Below are 19,256 nucleotides of genomic sequence, written 5' to 3'. Positions count from 1 at the left end.
CGCTGCTGGGGTGAGGGTAAAATGCGGATTCCGCTGAACATAAACAAAAGAGCCTTCGAGGACCTCAGCAATGCGGTCCACGTCACGTCAGCTGCAGACACACCTCGAACGTATGGAAAGCCAATGGGGCCAAATCATCTTAAAACTTTATGCCTAAAGACGTCAAATTTGCAAGCCTTTAGATGCAAAAAATCAAATTTTTCACATGCAAAAAATCAACATGTCGATTTTTCATGCCTAAAGACGTAATTTTTTTACACCTTCAGACATCAAAAACAGGCGGAATTTCTCTCTTTTTAAATTAGGACATACACTTAATTATTTAAAAATATAATAAAATATGTGCATGTATGCGTATATTATTAATATTCTTAATTACAGTTTGTGTTGCTACTAGTAGTTGTATTTAACAAATTTTACTACTCTTCCTCTTCTTCTTATAGTGAGTAATTATTTGTCACCACAGCACAGTGCACAGTGCACCACAACTAAATGTGACCTCTGCATGTGACCCATCTGTGAAGGAGCAGTGGGCAGCTAACAAGCAGTGTGCCAGTAGCAGTCATGAGCAAGGTACAGTACCCAGTTATTACTGGGGGATAGCCTGTCAACAGGAGGGGAAAATATTTGAAATATTTTATTTTTTTAAATATTCTAAATGTTTGTACAATGTCATCATCTGTCTATTTAATCAATAAAAAAACTAAAACATGTTTTCTTTTAATTCATAAATCAGTAAGTCAGCCCCTTCATCATAGCTATGTCACAGTATTTTGCTTACAATCTTGTCAAATTTTATACTGTATAACACGTATGCCCACTTCACCTCTTGGCACACACAGATATAGAGAACAGTCAGAGTGAAGGAAGGTGATTCAAGATTCTTTATTTGTCTCATTATGTGCCCATTAAATAATTATACAAAAAAAGAACACAAGTTAAAAAGATAAAATTTGTAAAACAATGTAGGAAAATAGTAAAACTTTGAAATAGATTAAACAAATCAGACAGATTTACATATGTGCAAGTTATAAAGTTAAAGTGCATTTTGCAATGTCTGCACAACAGTGTGAACAGCTTAGAAACCATTGTAATAGTGTAGCAGCATGAACAGTGCATTACAGTAATAAATGATAGCGACAGTATTATTATTAATACAGACAAAAATTAGGTTGCTCTGCAGTGATCAAGAAAGTAATGCTACAAAAAGGAGGGGTTGGACAGGTCGCGATTGAGAAACTGAATGGCCTGAGGATAAAAACTCCTCGCGAGTCTTTCTGTTTTGCCCACAATGGTGCAGAACCTTCTGCCTGATTGCAGAAGCTGAAACAGTCCATTCCTGGGATGAGATGAGTTTTTTACAATCCTCGTTGCTCGGCCCATGTCAGGCCCTCTGAGATATGGATTCCTAGGTGCTTGAATATTCAACAGGTCACACCACTTCATCTACACTGATACACTTTATAGATCTAGAGTATGTATATATACATATATATACACTCACCTAAAGGATTATTAGGAACACCTGTTCAATTTCTCATTAATGCAATTATCTAATCAACCAATCACATGGCAGTTGCTTCAATGCATTTAGGGATGTGGTCCTGGTCAAGACAATCTCCTGAACTCCAAACTGAATGTCAGAATGGGAAAGAAAGGTGATTTAAGCAATTTTGAGCGTGGCATGGTTGTTGGTGCCAGACGGGCTGGTCTGAGTATTTCACAATCTGCTCAGTTACTGGGATTTTCATGCACAACCATTTCTAGGGTTTACAAAGAATGGTGTGCAAAGGGAAAAACATCCAGTATGCGGCAGTCCTGTGGGCGAAAAATGCCTTGTTGATGCTAGAGGTCAGAGGAGAATGGGCCGACTGATTCAAGCTGATAGAAGAGCAACTTTGACTGAAATAGCCACTCGTTACAACCGAGGTATGCAGCAAAGCATTTGTGAAGCCACAACACGCACAACCTTGAGGCGGATGGGCTACAACAGGAGAAGACCCCACTGGGTACCACTCATCACCACTACAAATAGGAAAAAGAGGCTACAATTTGCACAAGCTCACCAAAATTGGACAGTTGAAGACTGGAAAAATGTTGCCTGGTCTGATGAGTCTCGATTTCTGTTGAGACATTCAAATGGTAGAGTCAGAATTTGGCGTAAACAGAATGAGAACATGGATCCATCATGCCTTGTTACCACTGTGCAGGCTGGTGGTGGTGGTGTAATGGTGTGGGGGATGTTTTCTTGGCACACTTTAGGCCCCTTAGTGCCAATTGGGCATCATTTAAATGCCACGGCCTACCTGAGCATTGTTTCTGACCATGTCCATCCCTTTATGACCACCACGTACCCATCCTCTGATGGCTACTTCCAGCAGGATAATGCACCATGTCACAAAGCTCGAATCATTTCAAATTGGTTTCTTGAACATGACAATGAGTTCACTGTACTAAAATGGCCCCCACAGTCACCAGATCTCAACCCAATAGAGCATCTTTAGGATGTGGTGGAACGGGAGCTTCGTGCACTGGATGTGCATCCCACAAATCTCCATCAACTGCAAGATGCTATCCTATCAATATGGGCCAACATTTCTAAAAAATGCTTTCAGCACCTTGTTGAATCAATGCCACGTAGAATTAAGGCAGTTCTGAAGGCGAAAGGGGGTCAAACACCATATTAGTATGGTGTTCCTAATAATCCTTTAGGTGAGTGTATACTGTATAGTATAGTATAATTGTAGTATGGCTTTTATTAATACTTCATACTAGTACTTTCTTTTGTGCTCACATGTATATACAGTTTTAGTGTTTATTATCTTGATTGTATTGGAACAAAATGTTAGGTCAAATTCCTTGTAAATGTCACATTACTTTGACAATAAAACTGATTCTGATGTACAATTTCCAGGTTGGAACAGGCTCCTAAGAAAAACTGGGGTTTACGTGCCTAGACTAGCTGCACCACTCTGGATTTGTCAGTCAATGACTGTAGTGATTTTTTCTGGTTTGGGACAATTGAAGCTGTAATAATAATATACAATTTAAATATATGTTTAATATAATAAACTTTACAAATCTTGTTGCTGAGTGAGTGTTTGAATCTCGGCAACAAACTCAAAACAAAATTGTTCTTATCTCATCAATAAATTCATTTTCAATCAATCGCCCACTTGGCCAACGTACACTGCTTTCTATTATAGCAAAATAGAGATATTCAAGGACACGCTAAGGGTATAAATCATAATACTGTAACAGCTGTTATATTAAAGTAGCAAAAAATGAGTTACTTCGTCAGTATTGTGTCTACATTACCTTGTACTGTACATTATCAGACAGTGCCAGCCGGGTGCATTCCGTAAATATCTGATTGCAGTTCAAAAGAAAGCTTCTAAGAGCCATTTTCCTTTGCGCTCCGAACCAAGTTCTCTATCTAGTTTAATGGCATGCACACCTCCGTTAAGCAGTAGTCTGTGGCTCATCACGACCACGCAAAGAATCCATAATCAAAAATGTAAAGTGATGCAGAAATACGTACCTGTGGCGAAGGCTTCTGTTGTGTCTTAGTCACGGTACGTTTAAACACATACGGTGATACGTCCCACTGCTTATTAGTATAATTTATATATTCATTGCTGCGACACGAAACATCCACTTTTGTAATAATAAATATTTATATTATGTTAATTTATTCTATGACGTAAGTACACGTGTGGATCGTTGAGATGTCACTGCAAATCACTTGACAGTGATGTAGGTTAACTATTGTTGTCGTATTTCCTCTTTTCGATTATTCAAATTAGAGCAATTTGATGTGCAGTTTGTATTGGTATATAGTATTTGTAGTTTGCATTTGATTCATGTGACGTGTGCGCATGTCTTTATATTGTTTGATTACAGTATTTTACTTAAAATGGTGTTGTTTGACTAAATAAATGTGACCATTGACTTTTAAATAACATCTGCATATCACGTTGTGTTGACTTAACAGGCCTAATCCATTTCAGGGAAGTTGATATCGTACAGTGTCATTTGGCTAGTACTACTACAATGGGACATGATGCAATTTCAAGTTTATAATTGTGTATCTTCAATTTGATGTTACAGTTTCATCTACAAATTAAGTATAATTGAAATCAGTTACATATTTCCCATCCTTTAGACCAGGGGTGCCCAAACATTTTCCCTTAGTGGGCCAAAATGAAAATCTATCGGAGGACCGCGGGCCAAATGTAATATTTTACACAAAATACAAACACTAATAGTAAAGTAAAGTACTTTTATTTATCAAACAGTTATCTAACCTTCCTTTCTGTGTAAATAACATTAAACAAAATATGACAAATAAGTCCTATATAGGCATTTAGAGCACGTCTAAACTTTTGTAATCACATGTAGTGCAAAATGTCAAAGAGTGCATGTCCAACAGCAACACAACAACAGTAGCAACAATATAATTGCACCACTAGTGAGAAACATGAAGCTGTTCTTTGGCGTTTATCAGCCTATCAATATTAGGTTGCAGCTGACTCACTGAGAGGCTGAGGATGTCCTGTAGGTGTGGGTCAGTCTGAGTGCTTCTGAGCCTGAACTTGTTAAGGTTCATTACACTAAAAGTCTGTTCACAGATGTAAGTGCTGCCAAACAAAGTGCGGCAGCAAAGACTCATGGGACTTTTTGTAAATTGTTAAAATATGACTATTTATGAAGTGTGGAAATGTACATATGTGCACAGATATACTCTACATTACCCTTATAGTTGCTTGTATTTCAATTTTAGTCTTAGATATTTCAAATGTAATCAAAGCACCATGAGTGAGGACTGTATAATATACAGTCGAACCCACTTATCTCGACCTTGGCCAACTCGCCAACCCTAGTAAATCGACGTTTTTGAAGTGGAACCGCCAAATTCCCTTATTGCAATAGTATTTCTCATCGGTTATGTCGATTCTTTTATGTCGCCGAGCCCTAATATCTCGAGCACGAAAGAGGGCCAAAATCGCCACTTAACATCGGTTATCTCGATCCCCGTGACTAATCGCCGGCTTTTTAAAATGTATCACAAGTGCTAAACAGCGCGTATTCAAATCGCATTCGCATGGTAATTCGCTGAACAACGCAGGTGAAACGCGATCTAGGTAAATCCCCATCAAAACCAAAGCCAAGCATATCTGCATGCGGCAATGACAACGAAGATGAAGAAGATGCGGACGAAGATTTGGAACCAATTCCCTCTGCCGGTGAGGTGATACAAATGCTACAAAAAATTCGACAGTATGGTTCTTTTGTAGGGGATGGACTGTTTTAGACATGTTTAGCATAAATAATATCGAAGCATTTGTTTTCAAGCAGATTGTTAAAGGCAAAAAGCAACAAAGCATTTTAGACTTTGTAAAGAAACCATATTAACTGCGTGTATGATACATTTCAGAGCTGTCAGAGCGAAATGACTTGTGAATGTAATTTTGACACTGCAGATTTGCTTTTTGTAACAACGGACTACACCCCGCAGGTTTTTTTGTGAGCGATCTTTGTGTTTGCAATGTTGGATAATATAATTAAAGGTTTGTATCGAGAATCGACGGTGGTTTTTATTGTATACTGGTAAATCTCCGCTTTTAGTTGGTGCACATATGCCTTTTGTTGTTAGCCGACATGCATGTGCATTTTTATAGCATGCCGATCGCGTCATCAAACAAATCACGGCAACGCCAAAAACCCGTGCATGTACATTCTAATTTATTTTAGATATTCATTGGCGGGCCAATCTAAATAGTACGGCGGGCCAACCTTGGCCCGCGGGCCCCACTTTGGGCACCCCTGCTTTAGACAGTTGTTGGAGGTGTTAGCTGTTTTGTCAGATGACTTTGGGACCAGTCAGTACCCGTCATGTCAGTCCTCAACAGCACACAAAAGTTAAGGGATTCTTTTTTTTCGGTCTTGGTCTTGACTAGGTTTGTCTTGGTCTTGTCTTGATCTCGATACCCTCTGGTCTTGGTAGTGTCTTGGTCTTGGTTTAGGCGGTCTTGACTACAAGTCTACCATACAGTAGTCATCATTTAAACACAACGACTCAAAACTGTTCACACATGTTTCTAAACATGAGAAGAAGCCAAAGAGTGACTAGAACATACAATATGTGCTAGATGAGAGTGCAAGTGCCATTAGTGAGACTAATTTCGACATCAACGTACAAATGGATCACACAGAGGATTCTTCCTGCATCACTCAGCAAGGTGTCCCTATTGCTCACTACAGACAGTGTTTGCGAACGTTCATTCAAACTATGGTTTTGGGAAACGCACCCCAGAATGGAAAGGTTAAGGAGGAGCTTTTTCCCCCAGGTCATAATGCTCCTAAATCAGGACAATACTCAATGCCTCTAGGTGCTGCTTCACACTGTCCAAATCGTTGCCACATACCTCAGGCCTTTTGCACATTGCACTTATATTGCACAGCACAATACCTCTTACCTATACTCAATGCCTCTAGGTGCTGCTTCACACTGTCCAAATCGTTGCCACATACCTCAGGCCTTTTGCACATTGCACTTATATTGCACAGCACAATACCTCTTACCTGGTGGCCCTTACTGTATGTATAGATTATGCACAGCTGAACATTTCATATGTTCATATCATTTCAATTATTTTTTATCTTATTATTTTTCTTATTTTTTCTATATTTTGTTACTGTCTTATCATGCACAGCTGCTCGGAGTGACCAGGGTTACATTCCACTACAAGTTGTATGTGTACAACTGTGTACGTGACGAATAAACCTTTTGAATCTTCAATCTTCAATCTTGAATTTTCGTAAAGTACAAATTCCGACCTTCCTGGCAATATATCACATGTGCCTCACTTCTACATGTCACTTCCATGGACTTTTAGTTTTAGATTATGGAGGGCAGCTTCCCCATTGTAACAGTGTATAGGGCGAAATGCATAATTGGAAATCCTGCCTCAGACACTTTCATGCATTTTCGTAAAGTACAAATTGCGACCTTTCTGGCAGTATATCACATATCCTGGGGCAGCATTTCTACATGCCACTTCCATGGACTTTTAGTTTTAGATTATGGAGGGCAGCTTCCCCATTGTAACAGTGTATAGGGCAAAATGCATAATTAGAAATCCTGCCCCAGGCACTTTCATGCATTTTTGTAGAGTACAAATTGCAACCTTTCTGGCAGTATATCACATGTCCTAGTGCAGCATTTCAACATGCCACTTCCATGTTTCAATGTAACAGATGCAATATCCTTTTTCTTTTATTTATTTCGTTGTGTTAATTCTGATAAAATGGCTTTTAGAGTGGCAACCACGTTTCTACAATAGTGTAGATATTTCACAGGAGTGCTTGCAAGGTATATGAGAAAATTTAATCAGATAACACAAAGTGTACAGTTCAATAGTGCTTGGAGTATAGATCTACAGAAATACTTCAGAATTACAATAAAATACTGACATGTTAGGTGAAAGACACATTTTTATTTATTGATTTATTTTATTCGTCAGCAACAGGCATCCATAAACAGTGACATTGGTAGCTGGACATCCACATATGTCTTCTGACGGAACAACAGAGAGGGAAAAATGCAGATTATCCTCGACCAGAGAATGCTCAACAGATAATATATAGAACATTTTCACAATTGCCCCTCCTTGGATTGCCACCTTATTCTGGTGGAGGGGTTTGCGTGCCTCAGTGACCCTGGGGGCTATGTTGTCGGGGGCAATTGCCCCTGGTATGGTCTCCCAAGGCAAAAAGATCCCAGGGGAGGGGCCAGACAAAGAGCAATCCAAAAAGAACCCTATGATAAGGCATTCAAGCAAAGTCCCGTTTCCCTCGCCCAGACTAGGGTCACCGGGGCCCCTCCCTGGAGCCAGGCCTGGGGGAGGGGCCCGTTGGAGAGCGCCTGGTGGCTGGGCCTTGGCCCGTGGGGCCCGGCCGGGCATAGCCCGAAAGAGGCACGCGGGACTGTCCCCAGGTGGGCCCACCACCCGCAGGGGGAATGTCAGGGGATCGGTGCATTGGGAGGAACGGCCTCCCTGATCTGAATCCGAGTGGTGTTCTGTTATTGGACTTCTGTGCAATGCATGGTTTGTCCATAACGAACACCATGTTCGAGCATAAGGGTGTCCATTAGTGGACATGGTACGAACATGCCCGGGGCTACAGGTCGATGATCGATTTCGTAATCGTATTATCTGATCTGTGGCCTTCCGTCTTGGACACTCGGGTAAAGAGAGGGGCAGAGCTGTCAACTGATCACCACCTGGTGGTGAGTTGGCTCAGGTGGCGGGGGAGATAGCCGGTCAGACCTGGTAGGTCCAAGCGCATAGTGAGGGTCTGCTGGGAATGTCTGGCAGGGGCTACTGTGCGCCGGAGCTTTAACTCGCACCTCTGGCAGAATTCCAACTGCATACCGGGGGAGGTCGGGGACATTGAGTCTGAATGGACACTGTTCCAGACCTCCATTGTGGAAGCGGCCATACGGAGCTGTGGCAGCAGGGTGGTCAGTGCCGGTCGGTGGCAGTCGTGGCGGTAACCCCCGTACCCGATGGTGGACACCAGAGATTAGGGGGGCTGTCAAGCTGAAGAAGGAGGCTTACCGGGAATTTTTAGTCCGGGGGTCTCCAGAGGCAGCAGACTGGTACCGGCAGGCCAGGCGGAACGCAGCTCGGGCGGTTGCACAATCAAAAACCCTGCTGTGGGAGGAGTTTGGTGAGGCCATGGAAAGTGACTTTCGGTCGGCCTCAAAGAGGTTCTGGCAAACCATCCGGAATATCAGGAGGGGGAAGCAGCTCCTGGTTCCTACTATTTATAGTGGGAAGGGGGTGCTGTTGACCTCACCTGGGGACATCACCCGGAAGTGGAAGGAATACTTTGAGGACCTCCTCAACCCTGCCTCAGATACATCTATGCACACTGCCTTTGAGACATCTGAGGGCACAGAGCCCGAGGGTGCTGGGGGGGCTTGCCCATCACTGGGGCTGAGGTGGCCATGGTGGTTGGGGAGCTACGTGGTGGCCAGGCCCCGGGGGTGGACGAGATCCGCCCAGAGTACCTGAAGGCTCTGGATGTTGTGGGGCTGTCGTGGCTGACACGCCTTCTTAACAGTGCGTGGAGGTCAGGGACAGTGCCGCTGGATTGGCAGACCAGGGTGTTGGTCCCCTTATTTAAGAAGGGGGACCGGAGGGTGTGTTCCAACTACAGGGGCACTGAACTACAAAGAACTGAGCCAAAAAGCAAAGCTCTCGATCTATTGGTCCATCTTCGTCCCTACCCTCACCTATGGTCATGAACTATGGGTAATGACCGAAAGAATGAGATCGCGAATACAGGCGGCCGAAATGAGGTGTCTCCGCAGGGTGTCTGGGCTCTCCCTTAGGGATAGGGTGAGAAGTTCGGATATCCGGGAGGGCCTCAGAGTAGAACCGCTGCTTCTCCACGTCGAAAGGAGCCAGTTGAGGTGGTTTTGACATCTGGTGCGGATGCCTCCTGGGCGGCTACTCGGAGAGGTTTTCCGTGCATGTCATACAGGGAGGAGGCCCTGGGGCAGACTCAGGACTCGCTGGAGGGATTATATCTCTCGGCTGGCCTGGGAATACCTCGGCGTCCTCCCCGAGGAGCTGGTAGTGGTAGCTGGGGAGAGGGAAGTGTGGGTATCTCTCCTGAAGCTGCTAACCCCGCAACCCGAACCCCAGACAAGCGGTAGATGATGGATGGATGGATGGACATTTTCACATGTTTAACAAATCAACAATGAAATTAATGTTAACGTTAATACAATACGAACAATACAATTTCGGACAACCGTTTCGGACAACCAATTATCAATTGGACCTCCAGGGCTCCATCTGTACCATCACCGTACTGTATCTGTTAAATTTTAAATAATATAAATGACATTTTAAGTCATGGACATTAAAAGAAACACAGAGAAATACATTCATGGGGAAAGATTCTGCAAATTGGCATGTAAGTGGAATGTACAATAAATGAATAGGTGTAGTTTCGGAGTTACATGTCACAACTAGAATTCAGAGCATTTAGGTATAAACACATTTGTTTTCATATTTCCAGCTGATCCATTAAGAACTTGTAGAAATTGTACAGGTTGGTCAGTCTGCAAGGAGGAGATGGTCAGAGCAGGTGACAGGGTGGTCCAGGGAATACAATGCTTTTGTTCCAACAGCCCCATTTATAGTTTATATTGTAATCAATACAAAGCTCAATTAAATTCAGTTCTCATTAACCATGTTTCTAATTATAGGGCAGAAGTAGTTACAGGTGTATTATAATGATGTTTCTGTAAGCATCACAGTATTATCATTAATACTAATTGTATTAGGACGAACTTGCAGACGACTACGTTGCCTACAATTAATCATTGTCCTCCTGTTACTGTCATAAATATGAGGTGATTGAGGTATTGATTGATTCTGATCGTGTATGGACTGATCATCCTGAGATTCGGATATGTTGTCCACGATTCACCTATAATATTATTGTATTAAGGTTAAACTGCATAAGCATGTTTTTTTTTTCCTTACTGATCACTTATATAACAAAAGACTTGTTTCTCATGAAAAAGTATCCTTATCTTGGTCGAAAGAATCCTTGTTCTGGTGCTTAACCTGTTCAAGGACGCTTACCATGTTTTTCTGGGTTTTGAGGGGCTTTCTGAGGACAGGGAAAGGTGTTGCTCAATATGTTTTGCACACCACTGGTCAGCGTATGAGACACCTGCCTTGTCTTCAAAGAGAAGAGAAAGTATTGCTCATTACTATTTTTGATTGAAGCCGTGCCTAGCGGCAGGAAGAAGGGAAGGCATTGCCAAGGTCTAATTATCTTTGATTGAAACTGCACCTAGCGGTCAGTGTGTGTAGGACGCTTACCCCATCCTCAGGAGGAGTATTACTTGGACAAAATTGGAAATTTGAGAACGCATTGCCTGAGGGGAGGGGTGAGCCTGGCCAGCTCATCCCCTGCCAGCACGCAGTGCCCAAAATTAGTATAAAAGAAGGGGGAGATCTCAGTGTTGACCGAGGCTCAGCCGTGGGATAGAGCGCGCATCACCTGGCACTTTCTCAGAACTCACGTGTTGGTCTCCTGCCAGGACTGAAAGGAGCTCCCCAGTCCTTGTGTGAAGATGGGTAATGATGGCACTAGAGGTCGACCGATATTTGGCATTTTTTTTATGTATCTGCATTTCTTCTTCTGTTTTAGTAATTGCTGTCTGTTGGCTGAACAAACATCTAATCCTGCATGGCAGCATTTCACCAAGCCAACACTATATTGTGCACTAAAAGAGATTCTGATGCTGCTATTTTTATTGTTTATAAGTTTATTGTTTACAAGTTGTATTTTAAAGTTTATATTTAAATTTACACAAGTCAGTATTCAATAAATGCAAAGTTGAGAAATGTTGTGTATTATTTGTTATTATTAGTGTGATATTTTACCATGCAAATAGAAGGGAAAACGTCCAATTATCAGCTAAAAAAAATCAGCAGCATATATCAGCCATCGGCTGACCCTTACTCCTAAATATCGCTATCGGCTATTGAAAAACCCATATCGGTCGACCTCTAGATGGCACGTCCGAGTGTGAATAGCTTTGCAGTGTCTGTGTATTGATTCGTTCATTATTGGGATTAATTATCATTGCATAAGAATAACAACTAGAAACGAAAATTCCTGAAGAAATTTTGAGATGGGCCTATTCTGCTGACCGTGGAAGAGCAGGTGCATTTACTTATTGATTTAATCATTTAGTCTTGTAGCTATGGCAGCAACAGTGGCCAAATAGGTAATCTTTGACTGAAATGCATTGAAGTCAATGGGAGAGAACGAGGGATGAAAGACGAGTGCAGGTCAGGATGGTGGTCTTAAGGTGTTGGGTGATGATGCCTGAGGTTGAATACCGAGTCTTGTTGCTGTGGCATGAACACTGGCCGAGTAGGAAAACTTTGACTGTAATGCATTGAAGTCAATGGGAGAGAGCGAGGGATGAAAGACGAGTGCGGGACAAGATGGTGGACTTGGGGTGTTGGGTGATGAGGCCTAAGGTTGAATACCGAGTCTTGTTGCTGTGGTATGAACGCTGGCCGAGTGGGAAAACTTTGACTGAAATGCATTGAAGTCAATGGGCCATTCACTGCCATGAAAAAAGACGATCCTTACTACTCTTCACATGGTTTGTTAGACACAGGCTAATGCTAGGTAAAAGTTAGCATTCAATGCATTCCTATGGGATTTTTAGTGTGTTTCAACGTGAATAACGTCGCCATGGTAACGTATTCTGCGCAGAAAAGTAATAGCACACCTCACACCATGAAGGACTCACTTTTGATGTACAGAGGGAGCCACGTCAAATAGCCGCCTGGAGCGTGACGGGTCCATGGCAGAACCATGCAAGGTCAATGCACGATCCGTGCACGGAATGTGATTCCCCGCGATGACGCAGTAAACGAAGCCCCGCCCCATAAACGCCCCATGCGCTTTCTAAAAAGATGGTTGCAATGCTGTATAATCCCGCCAGGTGGAGCATTGACTGGCACAGTTAACTGCACCGTATCTTTAATATACAGTACAGTACAGGCAGTTCTTTTATTGCAAACATAGTTTCATAGATAGATGACGTGGTAAAAAAAACAACAACAAACTGATTAATAAAACAGATTTGTTAAATCACTCAATACACAACCCATGATGATTATGCTATTTATTATTAAATAATGAATTAATGAAACTACAGTAGTTAGTGAAGTATTTTTCAAGACATGCTTAATGATCCTTAAAGACACGGTAACGTCTGTAATTTATCTACAGTATACCGATCATTGTAGGTACGGAATACAAATGCGGGCTATGTACAGTATTTTACAATACGGTGTATTTTACTTAGTTCCATTTAGTATACTGATAAATACTATTTTGCTGCAAAGTTACGCTCAAAATGTAACTTCTGCTTTGGTTTGTTTTCGTTATATTTTTGATGATGTTTTCGCTGATGTTTTTTTTTTACTTATAGTCAAAAATTGGCATTACAAAGGTAATTAATCTGTCTCTTCTGCCACATCTATTCACAGTTGTGATAAGTGATTAATGCCCCATCAGATTTTTTGATGGGGGGGCATTATGCATGGTTAAATGACAAAAGAAATACTGATCTGTATGGGCAGACATTTGTTCCAGATTGCATGCGCCATTAACACTAGAATCCCTGAAAGCTCCGAAAATTTTTGGAGCCTCTGGTGGAGCCCCCCCCCAACTCCCCACACAAGCTGGCCACATTAGCGCCAATATATATTAGGGCGCAAACAAAAAAGACTTACGCATGTGTGTTCATATGTCTCCATATCACATTCATTCGGTTATATTTCTAGTTATACAGTAAATATAGATACAGTTTATGTCTGCAACAATCTGCGTCACCTTATTCAGTTGTAAAGACAAGACGGCGGTCCAAATATATTACGGCGCAAACAAAAAAGACTTTTGTGTGCGTGTGTTTGTTTCCGTATGTCATTCATTCGTTTATATAATGATAATAAATATCAATACAGTTTGTGTCTGTGGGGAGTGGGGGGGGGGGGCTCTTTGTGCGGAGAGCTTGATTTTTTCAGGGATGCTAGTGTTAACACTGGCATTCCTGAGGTCTACGAAATTTTTCGGAACCTTTGGTGGACCACCCCTCACTCCCCACACAATATTTATAATTAGAATTATAATCGAATGAATGTGATATGGAGACACATGAACACACATGCGAAAGTAAGTTTTTTGCGGCGTAATATATTTGGCTGATGGGAAACTGAAATCGCAATTGCCGAATCACGAGAGATGGGGTTGAATTGTATTTCAAATTAAGATATTCCTTAGACCACACTGTTAGAAAAACGTCTCTGTGCTGACTCGAGGTTGAAACCGTGAAACTCGCTTCATTTACAAAACAATAAGTGTTGATCGGCGCTGACGAGGCTGCGAGCAGCTTGTGTGGGGAGTGAGAGGCGGGGGCTCCTTGTGAGGGAGCTTGATTTTTTCTGGGATGCTAGTGTTAAACATGGTTTATTTGCCCAAGGTTGCTAGAGCCTGATTTACTCCTACCAATATAAATTATTTCAATTAAACCCATTTGTCTCAATCACAAATTAAGCCAACGCTGTATGAAAAATGAAGTTTTATTCAAAAAATATAGCTACACTGAAATGAAATGAAAACAATGAAAATGAAAACAAACATCAAGTCCTAGTATAGCCAGCCCGTGACTGTTCAGGGTCAACTTTACGTGGACTTCTCAGTCGTTCGTTGATCTTATTTCTGATCCGGAACCAGTGGTCCGCTGTGAGATCCGGAAATCTCCGCATGACAGTCTCCTGCACCTTGTCTTTTAAATTGTTGGGCAATTTGGCTTTGCCGTTTGTCCCACCCCAGTTTACCTGCTTTGCCCAACTCTGGTAGGCTTCAAATGGCCATAGCGCCAAAAACACACTGGCCGCATATATATCTGGGCGACGCTCTCCTCGCTGGAGACACTCTTTATAAAATGTCTCCTCCCTTTCAGCAGTCAGAGGCCTGAGAGGCACATCTGGAAGCTGCGTGCCTTTCTTCAGGTTAAGGCTGAGATGGCGGGCTGGGGTGGAGGTTAAAAACGATGGTGACATGCTCAGTTCAGCGTTGCCCTGGTCAGAGTCCGGAGACCCAAATAGGCGACGTCCACAAGAGGAGTGTGGGGAGGGAGAGGTGAGCTGCCGCCGCATTGGAGGAATGGAGGTTCTGTCTTTTTCCAGCTGTTCCAGTCTCTGGGTCACATCCTCCAGCTGCGTCTTTAGGGCCGCACACCCCTCACACGGTCCCACTACCTCGGGTTGGGCCAGCCATCGTTCGATTTTTGCCAGTCGACTTCGGAGGTCCCCGATCTCAGCAACTAGTGGATTCTTTGGTGATCCCAAGTAAACTAGCGGCGACGAGAGAACGCTAGCCTGCAAAAAAAGATATTATTTAATTATGCTATTCAAAAATATTTAATATTTTCTGAATTATATTTTATACATTATGAAACCAAAGCATAATACTGTACACAATATTAGAGCTTAACATATCTGAACTCACACCCATTATATATTTCATAATGTATTTTAATATACTGTAATATGCAGTACATTAATTCAACTTACCGCTCTCTTTTTCACCATTCTTACTTTTCCTCTCGTGGTGGGAGTTGCAGGTGTCCTCTGCTTTACCTTTTTGGTTGCTGAGGACGGCATCTGTGTCCAGAGAAACATGAATCAGTCACACATTATGACACCAAAGCATAATACTGTACACAATATTAGGGCTTACGGTAACATACAGTATCTCAACTCACACCCAAAAAAAGGGAACAACTTGCTTACCATAGCTGAAACACGTTGTGGTCTCTGTGTCTTGTAGAATGTCGCCGCTTCCATTCTTGTCAGAATTATGGAGTCGATGTAATTCTCTCAAAAACCTTGAGCGCTATTTATTTGTTACCTGGATTGCGATACTGACCAAATACAGCAGAATCCAATTGGTTAGCAACCTGTAAATATTTTAGCCAACCAGAATGAGATGCGCCCATTTGTGCGCTATTAAATTTTGCGCAGATCAACCACTGCGATTATTCACCTTTTTAACGACTGTATTGTGTTGTGAAGATGCCGCACATCACTCAACTGTGCTCACAACAAATTCGACAAATGCGGGCCTGTGGAAAATCAGCACAGCAGATACAGCAGCATTTTGCAGGATTGGGGATTAAGGTTTCGCTTCGTGTTGTGCGATATCACTACAAGGAGAGACATCCTCGACGTTCTTATCCAAAGAAACTACACCAGTAAGTAATAAAAAGAATGAGCAAATACTGAACAAGTGTGTGATACTGTTATTCATAGAACAAGTTATGTTTGTTTTTGTCTAATGGTTATCTCTGATTTCTGTAGCAATATCCTGAAGGCTATTGACGACATGACCCTGGCTAATGATGAGATGACCGCCCAGCAAGTGCAGCAGAAAGTTTTCAAAGACTTCGGCGTTCATCTGAGTATCACCAGTGTTCGCCGAGCTCGTAGAAAACTTGGGTGGACGTTTGGAATGACTCGTTTCACCCCAATGATGAGAGACCGCAGTAAGGAGGCACGGCTAAACCAAGCTCTTCAGTGGATGGAGTCTGGGGAGATATGGGGTGATGTGTTGTTTACAGATGAAACAACAGTAGCTCTGGAGCACTATGCCCGACAGAGTTTCCGAAAAAAGGGACATTTGGCTTGCAACCACGGCCTAAACATCCATTGAAGGTCCATGTCTGGGGAATGATTTCAAGATATGGAGCAGGGCCTATTGTAATTTTTGAAGGAATTATGGACAGACAGTTTTTTGAAGATTCCATAATCAAAGCAGCTGCAGGACCATATATAAGAAAATATTTTGGACCGCATCATCGCTTCTTCCAGGATAACGATCCAAAGCACACTGCTGCTGCATCATGCATTGCGGCAGAGGGAATCAACTGGGTGAAGACTCCGCCAGAATCACCGGATTTGAACCCTATCGAGCTTGTCTGGCACTCGATGAAAGACTTCATCCGAAAGGAGGCAAAGCCGGGTACAAAAGAAGAGCTCATTCATGCCATTGAGGCTTTTTGGGAGACAAAAGTCACACAAGACTTCTGCAGTACGTTAATCACCGGACTTCATAATGTACTGAGAATGATAGTGAAAAACAATGGGGGGCACAGTGGAAAATGAACTGATGAAGAAATGTAATCCCTACCAGCGCACATACTGTACTGTACACTATAGCTATGTTTGTAAACATGGCTTATTAAAGATGCACTGTTTTGTGGACATGGCAGTTTTGTAATGGTCAGCAAAATAAACACTGTCTACACTGTTTGCGCCGTAATATATTTGGCTGACGGTGGGAAAACTGAAATCGCAATTGCCGAATCACGAGAAATGGGGATTGAACTGTATTTCAAATTACTGTACGATATATTACAACCTGTATTTCATGATTCCTCAGACCACACTCTTAGAAAAACGTCTTTGTGCTCACTCGAGGTTGAAACCGTGAAACTCGCTTCATTTGCAAAACAATAAGTGTTGATCGGCGCTGAGGAGGCTGCGAGCAGCTTGTGTGGGGAGTGAGGGGGGGGGTTCCTTGTGAGGAGAGCTTGATTTTTTCAGGGATGTTAGTGTTAAACATGGTTCCCAAATTTGGCGTTTATAACGATTCAGACAGACTGAATTTAAGAATGTCTCCCATTTTCTGCCCATTGAAGTAGTTGGTTCAAGTAAATGTTTTTTTTTTTCAATACCCCAACAATTAAAACACGCAAACATGACTTAAAAATTTATTCTTCCAAAAATAGTCAGAGTTAAAACAGTAATTTGTCTAAAACATACAATACAGTACATGTTGCATTTTGCTTAAAGGTCATTAAAATACCCGGATAACACCATCTGCTGATTAGTCTCTATCTGGTTCTTTTATACTAAAATATTATTTAAAAAAAAACTATCAAAGATGCAACAGTTTAAGTCTTTGTTTCCGCCAAACTGTCAGACGTTTTGCAATTCTATGTTCAGAATATAGATCTGACCAAACATCATTCTAGATCTGTTGCACTGTGACGTCATTCCAGCTCCCTCAACAGCTTGTTCAGGCTCCTCCAGTAGCTCCAAAAGGCCAGCCGTCACCCGTCTGACCCAAGCCTCCATAGCGGAGCTCTGCTTAAAGAGAACAGGAGAATTTAGTGAAGAAAAAGATACTGTAAATACGCTTTACAGAATATCTAGTTAAGATAAAAAAAGAAAATATACTAATAAACCTATGTAACACAGAGTGTGTAAAATACTGTTTTGGGAAATCTGGAATGTAAATAAACTGCCTGCGCTAATGTTAACCATTGAACTTTGTTAACAGTAGCCACTGACTGTTTGTATTATCGTCTGCATTAAAATAACTGAGAATTTACTTAATGCGCTTTTTATACAAATAAGTTAAGTGATATAACATTCATACTGTATATGAGCAGTATATACACTGTACTGTACAGTATGCGTTGCAAAACTACCATGCAAAAAATGGGAAAAATTTAAACCTGGTTATGAGCGTTTAGCTCGCTAGCTCCTGTACAGCTATCCTTATCTTCTGTCCCTCATGAACTACATCACATTATATTACAGTCACAGAAATAACCTGCAGATTAACTCTTACCCAAAGAATAAATAAATGCATTTTCAGAGAGCACAAACACATTTACTGTATGTTTCTCGAGTAGTGCAGTTTTTGTAATAGGGACATTAATAGTATTTTCGAAGCTTTAGCGTCTTTTTGAGGAAAAGAGGAGTGACATTGTATTGTTAGTTTGTGACACTGACAGTAAGCTGTAATGTTAACTCCAGACTTGGTAAACAGATCATTAAGTTATCTAAAGTCACATCTGACCGCTGCTGTTGCTGCCAGTGATTTTCGAAACGGCCAATAAAAAACTAAACTGGGAAGTAACCTGTGAACTACCCCAAACAAATTTTATAAAATAAAACACCACTTACCGCGAATAGTCCATTAAGCCGCGATCTTCATTTCTGTAGTGCAGTTTGATAGCGTCAGTTCGGCGGGGGTGGGTGGTTAAAATCACGTGATTGCAACTCAGCGCAGCTAGATTGCTGGCTTGTGTTAACATGTTCTTGAGAACGAAGCTCCATCTAGTGGTGGCACTAGGTAAATGAATAAATAGGCGTGTTTACTGTGAAATCTTGACACGCCTATCTGGCTTGAGAGGGAGGGGGGACTACGCCGTCCATAGGGCAGCCGTACGCCATTCGCACGCCATTCACACGGCCGCGGCTATTTGACGTGGCTCCCTCTGTATAGATTGCCTGGCTGCACGCTACGGTACGACCCACATTAATTGCCGAAAATCTACGGAAGAATAATAAATAAACTAGAAACGAAAATTCCTGAAGAAATTTTGAGATGGGCCTATTCTGCTGACCGTGTAAGAGCCTGTGCTACTAATAAAGTGGCTGGTCTCTGCACTGCTAGGTGATTGCTATGATGTTGCTAGTTTGGTGCTAAGGTGCTGCTAGGCGGTTGCTGTAGTGCCGCTAGACATTGCTAGGTGGTTGCAATGTTGTTATTAGTCATTGCAACGGTGTTGGTAGCTGGTTGCTAGGCGTTGCTACGTGGTTGCTATGGTGTTGCATGGT

At 42.0% G+C, this 19,256-nt stretch overlaps 1 protein-coding gene and 1 long non-coding RNA gene across 3 annotated transcripts in view; both read right to left on the bottom strand.

The window, feature by feature from the left end:
• Nucleotides 1-19,256, bottom strand: part of LOC140592626 (sterile alpha motif domain-containing protein 3-like) — a 229,178-nt gene that overhangs the window by 138,693 nt on the left and 71,229 nt on the right. The window lies entirely within an intron of this gene.
• Nucleotides 14,184-19,023, bottom strand: LOC111848185 (uncharacterized). Of its 2 annotated transcripts, XR_011992987.1 has the most exons (4): nucleotides 18,600-19,019; nucleotides 15,417-17,771; nucleotides 15,198-15,287; nucleotides 14,184-15,002 (listed from the first exon to the last, which is right to left on the bottom strand). It is a non-coding gene; the product is annotated as an uncharacterized lncRNA (long non-coding RNA). The 2 variants fall into 2 exon arrangements; XR_011992986.1 differs by having other exon boundaries at nucleotides 15,198-17,771; nucleotides 18,600-19,023.

This window comes from Paramormyrops kingsleyae, chromosome 9, assembly GCF_048594095.1.
Source record: "Paramormyrops kingsleyae isolate MSU_618 chromosome 9, PKINGS_0.4, whole genome shotgun sequence".
Taxonomy (NCBI): Eukaryota; Metazoa; Chordata; class Actinopteri; order Osteoglossiformes; family Mormyridae; genus Paramormyrops; species Paramormyrops kingsleyae.
This window is presented reverse-complemented; position numbering and strand designations above follow the sequence as displayed.